This window comes from Vulpes lagopus, chromosome 9 (assembly GCF_018345385.1).
Source record: "Vulpes lagopus strain Blue_001 chromosome 9, ASM1834538v1, whole genome shotgun sequence".
In the NCBI taxonomy this organism is placed as follows: domain Eukaryota; kingdom Metazoa; phylum Chordata; class Mammalia; order Carnivora; family Canidae; genus Vulpes; species Vulpes lagopus.
In genome coordinates, this window is record NC_054832.1 from 75,818,122 (window position 1) to 75,830,674 (window position 12,553).

General features: G+C 38.1%; 1 pseudogene; it reads left to right on the forward strand.

Annotated features, from left to right (window-relative positions):
- The first annotated feature begins 8,289 nt into the window (after positions 1-8,289).
- LOC121499145 lies at positions 8,290-8,789 on the forward strand (annotated as a pseudogene).
- Positions 8,790-12,553: the final 3,764 nt, after the last annotated feature.

Genomic DNA, 12,553 nt, shown 5'->3' on the forward strand with positions numbered 1-12,553 from the left:
TGCCCTGCCTCTTCAGTTTAAATGGCAATATGCTTTTTAGATTCATACATGTCTTTTTGTGGCTTGATAGCATATATATTTTTATTACTGAATAATATTCCATTGCATTGATGTACCACTCTTTGTGTGTTGAAGGACATCTTGACTGCTTCCAGGTTTTGATTATTAGAAAACTGCTATAAACATTTGCATATCGGGACGCCTGGGTGGCTCATTGGTTGAGCATCTACCTTCAGCTCAGGCTGTGATCTCAGGGTACTGGGATCAAGTCCTGCATCAGGCTTCCCACTGCTTCTCCCTCTGCCGGTGTCTCTGCTTCTCTCTCTGTGTCTCTCATGGATAATAAAAAAAATCTTTTAAAAAAAACATTTGCATGTAATGTGTAGACAAGAGTTTTCCAATTGATTGGGTGAATACTCAGGAGTGTGGTTTTGGATTATATATTAAGACAGCAGTTAGCTTTGGGGCACCTGGGTGACTTAGTCGGTTAAGCGTCCAACTCATGATTTGGGCTCGGTCATGATCTCAGGGTTGTGGGTCGACCCTCTGAGATGGGCATGAGCCTGCTTAAGATTATCTACCCCTGCCATCCACACCCCAGTGTTTATAGCAGCAATGTCCACAATAGCCAAATTATGGAAAGAGCCCAGATGTCCATCAAAAGATGAATAGATAAAGATGTGGTATATGTATACAGTGGAATATTCGTCATCAAAAAATGAATTCTTGCCCATTTCAATGATATAGATGGAACTAGAGGGTATTATGCTAAGTGAAATAAGTCAATTGGAGAAAGACAGAATAGGATCATAGGGCAAGTGAGGAAAAATAAAACAAGATGAAAGGAGAGGGGGAGACAAACTATAAGAGAGTTCTTTTTATTAAAGATTTTATTTATTCATTCATGAGAGGCAGAGAGAGAGAGAGAGAGAGAGAGGCAGAGACACAAGCAGAGGGAGAAGCAGGCTCCACGCAGGAAGCCCAACTGCTCAATCAAAAGTAATTGATTTATTTTCCCTCAGGCATCCCTATAAGAGACTCTTTTTTTTAATAATAAATTTATTTTTTATTGGTGTTCGATTTGCCAACATACAGAATAACACCCAGTGCTCATCCCGTCAAGTGCCCCCCACAGTGCCCATCACCCATTCACCCCCAACCCCTGCCCTCCTCCCCTTCCACCACCTCTAGTTCATTTCCCAGATTTAGGAGTCTTTATGTTCTGTCTCCCTTTCTGATATTTTCTGCCCATTTCTTCTCCCTTCCCTTCTATTCCCTTTCACTATTATTTATATTCCCCAAATGAATGAGACCATATAATGTTTGTCCTTCTTCGATTGACTTACTTCACTCAGCATAATACCCTCCAGTTCCATCCACGTTGAAGCAAATGGTGGGTATTTGTCGTTTCTAATGGCTGAGGAATATTCCATTGTATACAGAGACCACATCTTCTTTATTCATTCATCTTTCGATGGACACCGAGGCTCCTTCCACAGTTTGGCTATTGTGGACATTGCTGCTAGAAACATCGGGGTGCAGGTGTCCCAGCGTTTCATTGCATCTGAGTCTTTGGGGTAAATCCCCAGCAGTGCAATTGCTGGGTCTTAGGGCAGGTCTATTTTTAACTCTTTGAGGAACCTCCACACAGTTTTCCAGAGTGGCTGCACCAGTTCACATTCCCACCAACAGTGCAAGAAGGTTCCCCTTTCTCCACATCCTCTCCAACATTTGTGGTTTCCTGCCTTGTTAATTTTCCCCATTCTCACTGGGGTGAGGTGGGATCTCATTGTGGTTTTGATTTGTATTTCCCTGAAGGCAAGTGATGCGGAGCATTTTCTCATGTGCGTGTTGGCCATGTGTGTGTCTTTGCTGGTGAAATTTCTGTTCATGTCTTTTGCCCATTTCATGATTGGATTGTTTCTTCAGTGTTAAGTTTAATAAGTTCTTTATAGATCTTGGATACTAGCCCTTTATCTGATACGTCATTTGCAAATATCTTCTCCCATTCTGTAGGTTGTCTTTTAGTTTTGTTGACTGTATCCTTTGCTGTGCAAAAGCTTCTTATCTTGATGAAGTCCCAATAGTTCAAGATTTGTGTGGAATCAGAAAAGACCCCGAATAGCCAGGGGAATTTTAAAAAAGAAAACCAGAGCTGGGGGCATCACAATGCCAGATTTCAGGTTGTACTACAAAGCTGTGGTCATCAAGACAGTGTGGTACTGGCACAAAAACAGACACATAGATCAATGGAACAGAATAGAGAACCCAGAAGTGGACCCTGAACTTTATGGTCAACTAATATTCGATAAAGGAGGAAAGACTATCCACTGGAAGAAAGACAGTCTCTTCAATAAATGGTGCTGGGAAAACTGGACATCCACATGCAGAAGAATGAAACTGGACCACTCTCTTTCACCAGACACAAAGATAAACTCAAAATGGATGAAAGATCTAAATGTGAGACAAGATTCCATCAAAATCCTAGAGGGGAACACAGGCAACACCCTTTTTGAACTCGGCCACAGGAACTTCTTGCAAGATACATCCACGAAGGCAAAAGAAACAAAAGCAAAAATGACCTATAAGAGACTCTTAATCTTAGGAAGCAAACTGAAGGTCATTGAAGGGGAGGGAGTGGGAGATGGGGTAACTGGGTAATGAATACTGAGGAGGGCATAGGATATAACAAGCACTGGGTATTTTATAAGACTCATGAATCACTGACCTCTACCTCAGAAACCAATAATACATTTTATGTAATTGAATTTAAAACTAATTGAATTGAAATTAAAAAGAAACCCTTGCAGATACAAAACAACTCATATCAGCATGACCTATAGTATTCAATGTATTTTTGCATGTGATTGATTTGTTTGTTAGATAATAAGGGAAGACAATATAGCTTTTCATATTGTGTAGCATACTGTCTTGCATTCATTTACATTTTTAGATATTTATTGAAAAATTAATATTTTGAACAGAATCTTGAATATATCATAATAAAATATGTTTTTTTCTAAAGATTTTATTTATTTATTCATGAGCAACACAGAGAGAGAGACAGAGAGAGGCAGAGATACAAGCAGGCTCCATGCAGGGAGCCGGACGTGGGACTCGATTCCTGGTCTCCAGGATCACACCCCTGGCTGCAGGCGGCACCAAACCGCTGCACCACCGGGGCTGCCCAATAAAATATGTTTTCAATCTGATAGCAAACAAACAGAAAAAGATTCTCTCCATCTGCCTGTCCCCCTCCACTTGCATGCACTCTCTCAAAAAGAGACAATAGCTAAAAAAAAAAAAAAAAAAAAAGACAATAGCTAGCTTTGTAAGAACCTACCAAAGTGCACCATTTTGTATTTCCATCAACGATGAAAGAGAATTCTAAAAAAAAAAAAAAAAAAAAAAAAAAAGAGAGAGAGAATTCTTGTTGCTCCACCAATTGATATTGTCAGGCTTTTAATTTTCTTTTTCTTTTAAATTTTAGCTTTTCTAATCAATGTGGGTTGGTATTTCCTAATAGGTTCAGTTTGCAATCCCCTAATCACAAATGATGTTGAGTATCTTTTCATACCCGTATTTGCCATCTGATTATTTTCTTTGGTGTGGTGTCTGATCAGACAGGTCTTTTGTCTTTTTAAAATTGGGTAACTAAAAAAAATTGGGTAATTTTCTTATTGTTGAATTTTTCTTATTGTCTTATTGTAGAGTTAAGAGCTCTTTCTGTATTTTGGAAATAAGTTCCCTATCAAATAGAAGTTTTTAAAATATTTTCTTCTAGTGTGTGGCTTGTCTTTCCATTCTGCTAACAGTGTCTTTTGCAGAACAAAAGTTGTTAATTTTAATAAAGTCCAACTAAACAGTTTTTTCCCTCATGGATCACACATTTGGTGTTGTAGTTAAAACTCATTACCAAAACCAAGTATATCTGGATTTTCTTCTATTTATTCTTCTAGAAGTTTTGCATTGTACATTTAGGTCTATGATCTATGAGTTAGTATTTGTGAAAGGTGTAAGGTCTCTGTGTTCTCTTTTTTCTTTTTGCATATGGGTACCAATTTCTTTAGCACTATTTTTTGAAAAGACTGCTCTTTCTCCACTGAATTCCTTTTGCTTCTTTGTGGTGGTATTGGCAAGAATTTTTGTTGTAGAGACGCGATAACAATTTGATATACTTTTAAACTAATCTTTTGCTCGCTCGCTTGCTCGCTCTCTCTCTCCCATGAATACATACATATCCCTTCTCTCTGGAAGTTCACAGTATTTTGAAAGAGAGCATATGTCTCTCATTTGATCTTGAAAATGACTCTAGAGGGATAGGACAGTCTTACAGGAGCAAAATGCTTTGGGAATAAACAATGGAAAGATTAATTCCAATGGAGCAATCTGCAGGCATTGAGTGGGAGTATAAGAATATATATGGGTCACCTTTGCTTAGAAGAATAATTGAGAAGACAAGTTGAGCCAGATAATAAAGTGAAAGTAAAAATTACCAATGTTGGGGGTATGTGAATGGCTCAGTCAGGTAAGTGTCTGCCTTCTGCTTGGGTCAGGATCCCAGGGTTCTGGGATAGAGCCCCGCCCTCCAGTCTGGCTCCCACCTCAAGCCAGAGCCTGCTTCTCCCTCTCCCTCTGCCTCCTGCTTGTGCTTGCGCCCTCACCGTTTCTCTCTCTGTCTCAAGTAGATAAATAAAATATTTCTAAAAAAAATTACTGGCGTTGCAAACAATAACAGTTTGAGAACCAGGTTGATTGTTTGGATTTGGCACTGGAAGCTATGGAGAGCTCCTTCAGGTTTGAGCAGGGAACCGACATGATCAGATCAGCTTTTAAAAAATATTTTATTTTTAAGTAATCTCTACTCAACGTGGGGGTCAAACTCACAACCCTGAGATCAAGAGTTGAATGTTCTACTGACTGAGCCAGCCAGGCACCCCAAGATCAGCTTTTATAGTTGTGATTCAGTAGAAATTTCAGGGATAGCTTGAAAGAGAGTTGAAAACTCTGAAGCCAGGTAAAGGAAGCTGTTCCAAGTGTTCAGGCTGGAGTTATTTAGGGCAGAGGAAGACAGATCTGAGAAAGGTGGTGAGGATATCGGAAGCTAGAAATGCAATGCAGGGATGGAAAATGAAATTAGACATTCTTGGCAGTTTACTGCTTTTCTGTGTCAATAATCTGTTCAGAAATTAAACCGCCAGTGCCACCTATTGGTGAATAAGCTTCCCATTCTAAGGTTGCCCTATATGCAAAGTACCATTTTACAGTATATTGGCAAGATTTATGCTGATTTCTCTTATTCTCTGGAATCAGCCCTCTCAACTACATTATTGAGCTCTAGTCAAAGTACTGAGTGCAGTGAACAGTACGTACTCTGTCTTCATGCTGGAAATGTTTAAGATATAGCTTAGGAATAATATAGGCAAAACAGTTTCCTGCTAATGTGTTTAAGTACAGTGTGAGGTCCCAGGAGAGAGAATTTGGTGGGACTAATTTAGCTTGTTGCAGGCTGGAGGGTGGTGATATGAGGTCCATCCAAAAAGGACACATACGGAGGTCAAGCTGCAGCTGTGGCTCGAAAGGAAAGTTTGCAGGTCCAAGGTATACAAGAGAGCTCTCAGCCTGATCTGGTGGTGTTTATAGCAAACAGGGTTGACAGCTAATTGTCCCAAGTTTTAAGCCAGATGCACTTTTATGTGATGCCTGAGATGCTAGGAGGGTAGGAACACCTCTCCTCTTTAAAGCAGTCACTGCTCTCAGGCAAAAGCCTTCTGTGGCTACCTCCTCAAAAGTAGACCCAGATCTACCCAAAGAAATGAAAATTTTATTTAGAGCATGAGCAGAGGACTGAAAATGGCAAGTAGTTAACTAGGTGGGCTAAAATAGAGACCAAATGGCAGCTGGTCACTGGCTGTTCTGAAAGTGTTACCTTTGTATTTATTCAAAAGACGCCTAAAGTTAAGTCTAACCTAGACATATCAGTCACTTAAAGTGGGTTTTTATTCCTGTTGACAGTGAGGAGATGGATATTTCCTAAGGTCACACAGCTATCAAGTGGTAGAGCTAGGATTTGGATCCAAGTCGACTGATTTTAGAGACTAGTTTCTGGAACCATAACATTAGACTGTTACCTATACTCTGCTCTGCTTGAGTTCACAGTAGCTGCTCTTTGGGAAATTGCTGTACCATGGACTTTGACTAATTTTTATTATTTTAAACACATTCCAAAATATACTATTTTGTTTCTCCTTCAAGATCAGAGGGGTGTCTCATAACTCATTTTGCCATATATAACATTTTACATATAAAATTTCATTAAATAAATTCCAATCTTTTAATTTTTGAATTATACCCAATCACTTGGAGTGTTTATGTGTACTCAGCATAGGACATAAACATTATAAAAGTTTGTAATGATTCAAACATTCACCTATGAATATTACAATTTGTTTCTTTATCTTTTTTTTTAAGATTTTATTTATTCATAGAGACAGAGAGAGAGAGAGAGAGAGACAGAGGCAGAGACACAGGCAGAGGGAGAAGCAGGCTCCATGCGGGGAACCTGATGTGGGACTCGATCCCCGGTCTCCAGGATCACACACCAGGCTGCAGGCGGCGCGAAAACCACTGCACCTCTGGGGCTGCCCTGTTTCTTTATCTTTGTGTCTGAGTATCTCAGCTCAAAAATATGAATAGAATGCACTATGATACACTTGCTAGATAACTATAAAATTCTTCTCCTCTCATTTTATCTAAGTATGCCACTTGGCTGATTCAGAATCATAAAAGTGATGTAAAGGTAGCTCAGACTAACATGGATGAGAGAGTGCACTTACATTTGTAAATTAAGCCTTTCTGATTATATTTCTTATGCGAATATAATTCAGGAATAGTCCCCGTTAAGGTCCCCCATGTGTTCAGAGTGGCTATCTTGTATATCACTATCACCTGCATTTGTAAGCATCCAGGGCAGCTTTGCCATGAAGTCCAGTTTGGTACCTCCTCTGGCAGAGATCAGTGTGGAATCAGGAGCTTATGCCATCAAGGAGAAATATACTTTATAATTATTTTTCTGGCCCTGAAATATGGACAGGAAGTCTTACACAGAAGAAAAGCAATTTCCCAAATTCCTTAGACCTAAACATCTTTTCTTTATTTAGATGTCCTCTGTAAAATGTTTTCTTTTTCCTAAGAAATACAGAATACTTTCCACTCAGCATACTAAACACAAAGCCCTGTTACTTGTCTGCTCAGTCTAATTCAATGATTTTAAATAAGAGTGGCTGTCACATTTATCATAGGTTACAGATTCTTTATTTTCCTGACATTCAGTATAGAGATAAGGATTTTGTTGTTGATTGTTTTACTATAGAGACTTTAACTACCCATAATGTAACTCATTAACCCCAAAGCTTGTTAAGTAAAGACATTTCTAAAACACATTTGTAGAAATTGCATGTTTTCATACCAGTTAAAGGAAATGCTGTAAACATAAATGTTCATATTATTTATTCATTTAAGTTATGAGAGACCTTACTGTTTTCTCCATACCTTTTCTTTTCTTTGTCCTACATATAACTGTATGAATCACAAATACACATATACACACATAATGAAAACTCTGAAGAGCTGATAGCTAAGAAAGGGAAAATTTAAAACATATTTAAAAAATGATTCTAAAGAAGGACTTAATAAAGTTAAAATTGGAAACAACGTCATGAACTCATGACCTTTACAACTTAGATCTTTGATGCCCTGCGGACATGTCATCCCACCTGCCATGTTTTGTCATGTGGAGGAATCTGATATTAATCTCTACTAAAACATTCTGGAGAGTAGCCAATTCAAGGTTTCTCTCCAATAAAAAGGAACCAAGAAAATCAAGATGTGCCTGGACAGCTTTGTCCTTGCTGGAGAGCAAGGATGCTTGACACAATCACAGATGTTTGTGTAGTGTCAAAGAGAAAGGAGATAGCTTACAGGATTCCAGCTGACCAATCTCTGCTATTTGAGTATCAAAAAATAGAACTAGTTTTGTTAAAATTATAATGAATTTCTAATGTTTCTCAAAAGAAGTAGGCAAAAGCATATGTCATTCTTCATTTATATTGACAGAACACAATGTGTATTACTCAATTCAAACCATGCATGTATGGAATGAAGTTTAGGTCAAATCAAACAGTAAAATATTCTGTAAAGTATTACAGCGAGGGTATGTGTGTGTGCAAAATTCTATTAATGAAACTGTGAATGGACTGTGGTCCGCCGGGGTCAGTGAAGGATGTCAAGATGGCTGGGTGAAAACTTGCTCTAAAAACCATTGGCTGGGTAGCTTTTGGGGAGATCATACCCCGAAACCAGAAGGCCATTGCCAACTCCCTGAAATCCTGGAATGAGATGCTTACCTCCAGGTTCGCTACTCTTCCTGAGAAACCATCTGCTATCAACTGTGCTTACTACAAGGCCAATGTGGCAAAGTCTGGCTTGGTAGATGACTTTGAGAAGAAGTTTAATGCCCTGAAGGTTCCTGTGCCAGAGGATAAATACACTGTCCAGGTGGATGCTGAGGAAAAAGAAGATGTGAAAAGCTGTGCTGAGTTTTTGTCTCTCTCAAAGGCCAGGATTGAAGAATATGAAAAAGAGCTGGAGAAAATGAAGAACATAATTCCATTTGATCAGATGACCATTGAGGACCTGAATGAAGTCTTCCCAGAAACCAAATTAGACAAGAAGAAGTATCCCTATTGGCCTCACAAGCCAATCGAAAACTTATAAACTTGAGTTGAGGAGAAAGCCCTGGCCCTCATATTATAAACGTTGGACATTAAAAATAATGATATGGTAAAAAAAAAAAATGAAGCTGTGAAAGAAATTATTTTAGTAGTTGTGTAAGAGATCATGATTAAGAAGAAAAAAAAAGTGCGAAATGTAACATACCAAGTTCTAAAATGAAATAAGCCTTGAAGATTTTATTACTATTATAAAAAGGGGTCTGGTTCCATAACTTTCTTGGCACAGTTTAATTGTCTTGGATGTTCTCCCAGTTTTCTGTATTATAGTCCTTCCCTGTTCCCCAAATTCAGACTTGAATTGAGGTTCCAAGTTTCTAATAGATACTCTTGAATTGGTGATCTCAATTGACCTGAAATAGGACTTGTATTCACCTTAGTCAGGAAAAACAACCTTGTTATCTAAGAAGATATGTATAGAGAGGATAATTTTTTAAAAATTAAGTTTATATTATTAAAAATTTTAGGAAAGTGTAGCAATGGGTTTTTCAATTTTTGTGCCTTTTAAAATTCTGTATTTTTAGAAATGGTTGACAGTTTGAATAGCCAAAGCAATCTTGAGAAAGAACAAAGCTGAGGACATCATGCTCCCTGATTTCAAACTATACTGCAAAGTTAGCACAGTATGGTATTGGCATAAAAACAGACACTTAAATCAATAGAACAGAATGGAAAGCCCAGGAATAATAATTAATAACACATAGTCAATTAATTTATGACAAAAGAGCCAAGAATATATAATGGGGGAAGGGACAGTCTCCTCAAACAATAGTGTTGGGAAAACTGGGCAGCCACATGCAGAAGAATGAAACTGGACTCCGATCCCCACCTCTCACCATACATAAAAATCAATTCAAAATAGATGAAAGATTTGAACATAAGGCTTGAAACCATAAAACACATAGAAGAAAACATAGGAAAAAGCCTCTTTGACATTGGTCTTGGTAGTGATTTTTTAGATTTGACACCAAAGGAAAGGCAACAAAAGTAAAAATAAACAAGTGAAATTATATCCAACCTCACAGCTTCGGCACAGCAAAAGAAACCACCAACAAAATGAAAAGGCAACCTACTGAATGTGGGAAGATATTGGCAAATCATACCTGGTAAGGGGCTAAATTGAAAATATACAGGGAATTTACACAATTTGGTAACAACAACAACAACAAAACCAAAAACTTGGCAGAGGAACTGAATAGACGTTTTTCCAAAGAAGACCTACAAATGGCCAATTGAAAAGATGCTCTGCATTACTAATTATCAGGGAAATGCAAATCAAAAGCACAACGAGATATCACTTCATACTTGTAAGTATGGCTGTGATAAAAAAGACAAGAGAAAACAATGTTGGCGAGGATATGGTGAAAAGGGAACCCTTGTGCACTGCTGCTGGAAATGTAAATTCGTGCAGCCCCTATGAAAAACAGAACTACCATAAGATCCAGTAATCTCACTTCTGCGTATATATCCAAAGGGAATGAAAACAGGATATTGAAGAGGTAAATTCATTCCATGTTCACTGTAGCATTATTCACAAAAGCTAAGATATGGAAATATCCTAATAAATAATAATAATAATAATAATAAATTTCATTTATTTATTCATGAGAGACACAAAAAGAGAGAGGCAGAGACACAGGCAGAGGGAGAAGCAGTATCCACGCAGGGACCCTGACGTAGGACTCAGTCCTGAGCCAAAGGTAGCACTAAACCGTTGAGCCACCAAGGCTGCCCTCTATGTGGATTAAAAAAAAAAAAGTCACTAATAGAGACAGAGAGTAGAAAACTGGTTGCCAGGGGCTGGAGGTGAGGGAGACAGGGATAGGTTTGGTAAAAAAGGTACAAACTTTTAGCTATAAGATGAATAAAATCTGAGGAGCTAATGTATAAACACGGTGAATATAGATCATAGCACTATATTGTATAATTGAAATTGAGTAAGAGTAAAACTTAAATATTTTCAGTTCTCTCCCCTGCCAAAGAAAATGTCTGAGAGAAAAAAAATTATTAAATTTGTAATTGTAATTTTAACTGTTGAATAGGGTTTGTTGGGGGAGGGTGTCTAGGTGACTCAATAGGTTAAACATCTGTCTTCAGCTCAGGTCAGGATCTCGGGGTCCTAGGACTGAGCCCCATGTGGGCTCCCTTCTCAGTGGGAAGCCTGCTTTTTCTTCTGTTGTTCCCTTTGCTGTGCTCTCTCTCTCAAATAAATAAATCTATCTTTAAAAAAGTAGGGTTTATTGGTGTTAAATATTTAGAGAAACTTAAGTTGTTTGACTTACTAGCTAATTTATAAAAAAATAAGATTTGAGCCTTAAGAACTTGTTTCTAACGTGTACAATTAAATCTTGAGTTATTTAAAACATTAGTTATTAAGTACACTTTTGTGCACAGATCCCCCTCTTTTGCACATTAAAAAAAACAAGTTAACAACACAAAACGCTCGAGAATATGCAGAGCAGCAGGAACCCTCATTCATTGCTGGCAGGAGTACAAAATGGTACAACCACTATGGAAGACAATTTGGTTGTTTCTTACAATACAGCACTTTTACATTACATTACAATCTAGCAATTGCACTTCTTGGCTTTTATTCAAAGGCATTGAAAACTTATGTCCAGCAACTTCCTGGACACAGGTGTTTAGAGCAGCTTTATTCGTAATCGTCAAAATCTGGAAGCAAGCAAGATGTTCTTCAGTAGGCGTATGGATAAACAAACTAACTGTCATATATCCAGACAATGAAATATTTGGAATATTATTTAATGCTAAAAAGAAACGAGCCATCAAATTATGAAAAGGTCTGGAAAAAACTTAAATGCGTATTACTATGTGAAAGAAGCCAATCTGAAAATACTAGATCTTGTATGATTCAACTAGATGATATTCTGGAGAAGGCAAAATTATGGAGACAGTATGAAGAACAGTGGTTGCTAGGGTTCAATGGGGGACAGGAAAGGGTAAATAGATGGACCAAGAGGATTTTGAGGGCAGTGAAACTACTCCATATGATGCTATAATGGTAGATATGTCATTACGTTTGTGCAACCCATAGAATGTATAGCACCAAGAAGCACTAATGTAAACCAAACACTCTGGCTGATAATGATCTATCAATGTAGGTTCATCAGTTTTAACAAAAGGAGGACCCTGTTTGGTGATGTTGATAACAGAGGAGGTGATGTGAGTGTGAGAGGATGGGGGACTGTGTAGCTTCTTCTCTTATATCTTTTGCTGTGAACTTGAAAGTGTTCTTAACAGTCTATGAAAAAATAAGTCAGCACACATTACTGAGATTGCATCTGCATGAACACTTAAAGGTGTTTTAGAACTAACCAGCAAGAGGTAGGGCAAACAGCGTTCGTTTGGGATAGTAAGAAGAAGTAGTCAAGGATAAACAATAAACGTAACAAAGAAGGAAAAAAACAAATAGTGATTTCACTATACACAACCTGGTTATTTATGATGAAGCCATTATGGTGGGGAACCAGATCCCTGAGGCTAGATGCTTAGCAAGACAAGGGTCTTATCTGTTCCCACTCTTGTAGCTTCAGTGTTCACTGTGCCGCGACTCTGGTTTGCTACAGATCATTTATGTTGAGTGAATAAAAGTGGGTTTCAAAGGCCAATTTCAATTCAAAACTACCCAGAGTTCTTTAAAGGGCAGATTCATTGGGTAGGTGGAATTGTAGGTGGAATCACGATCCCTTGGAGTATCAGAATCTGCCTTCTTCACAGACACACACCAAAATGCTTCTTTCCTA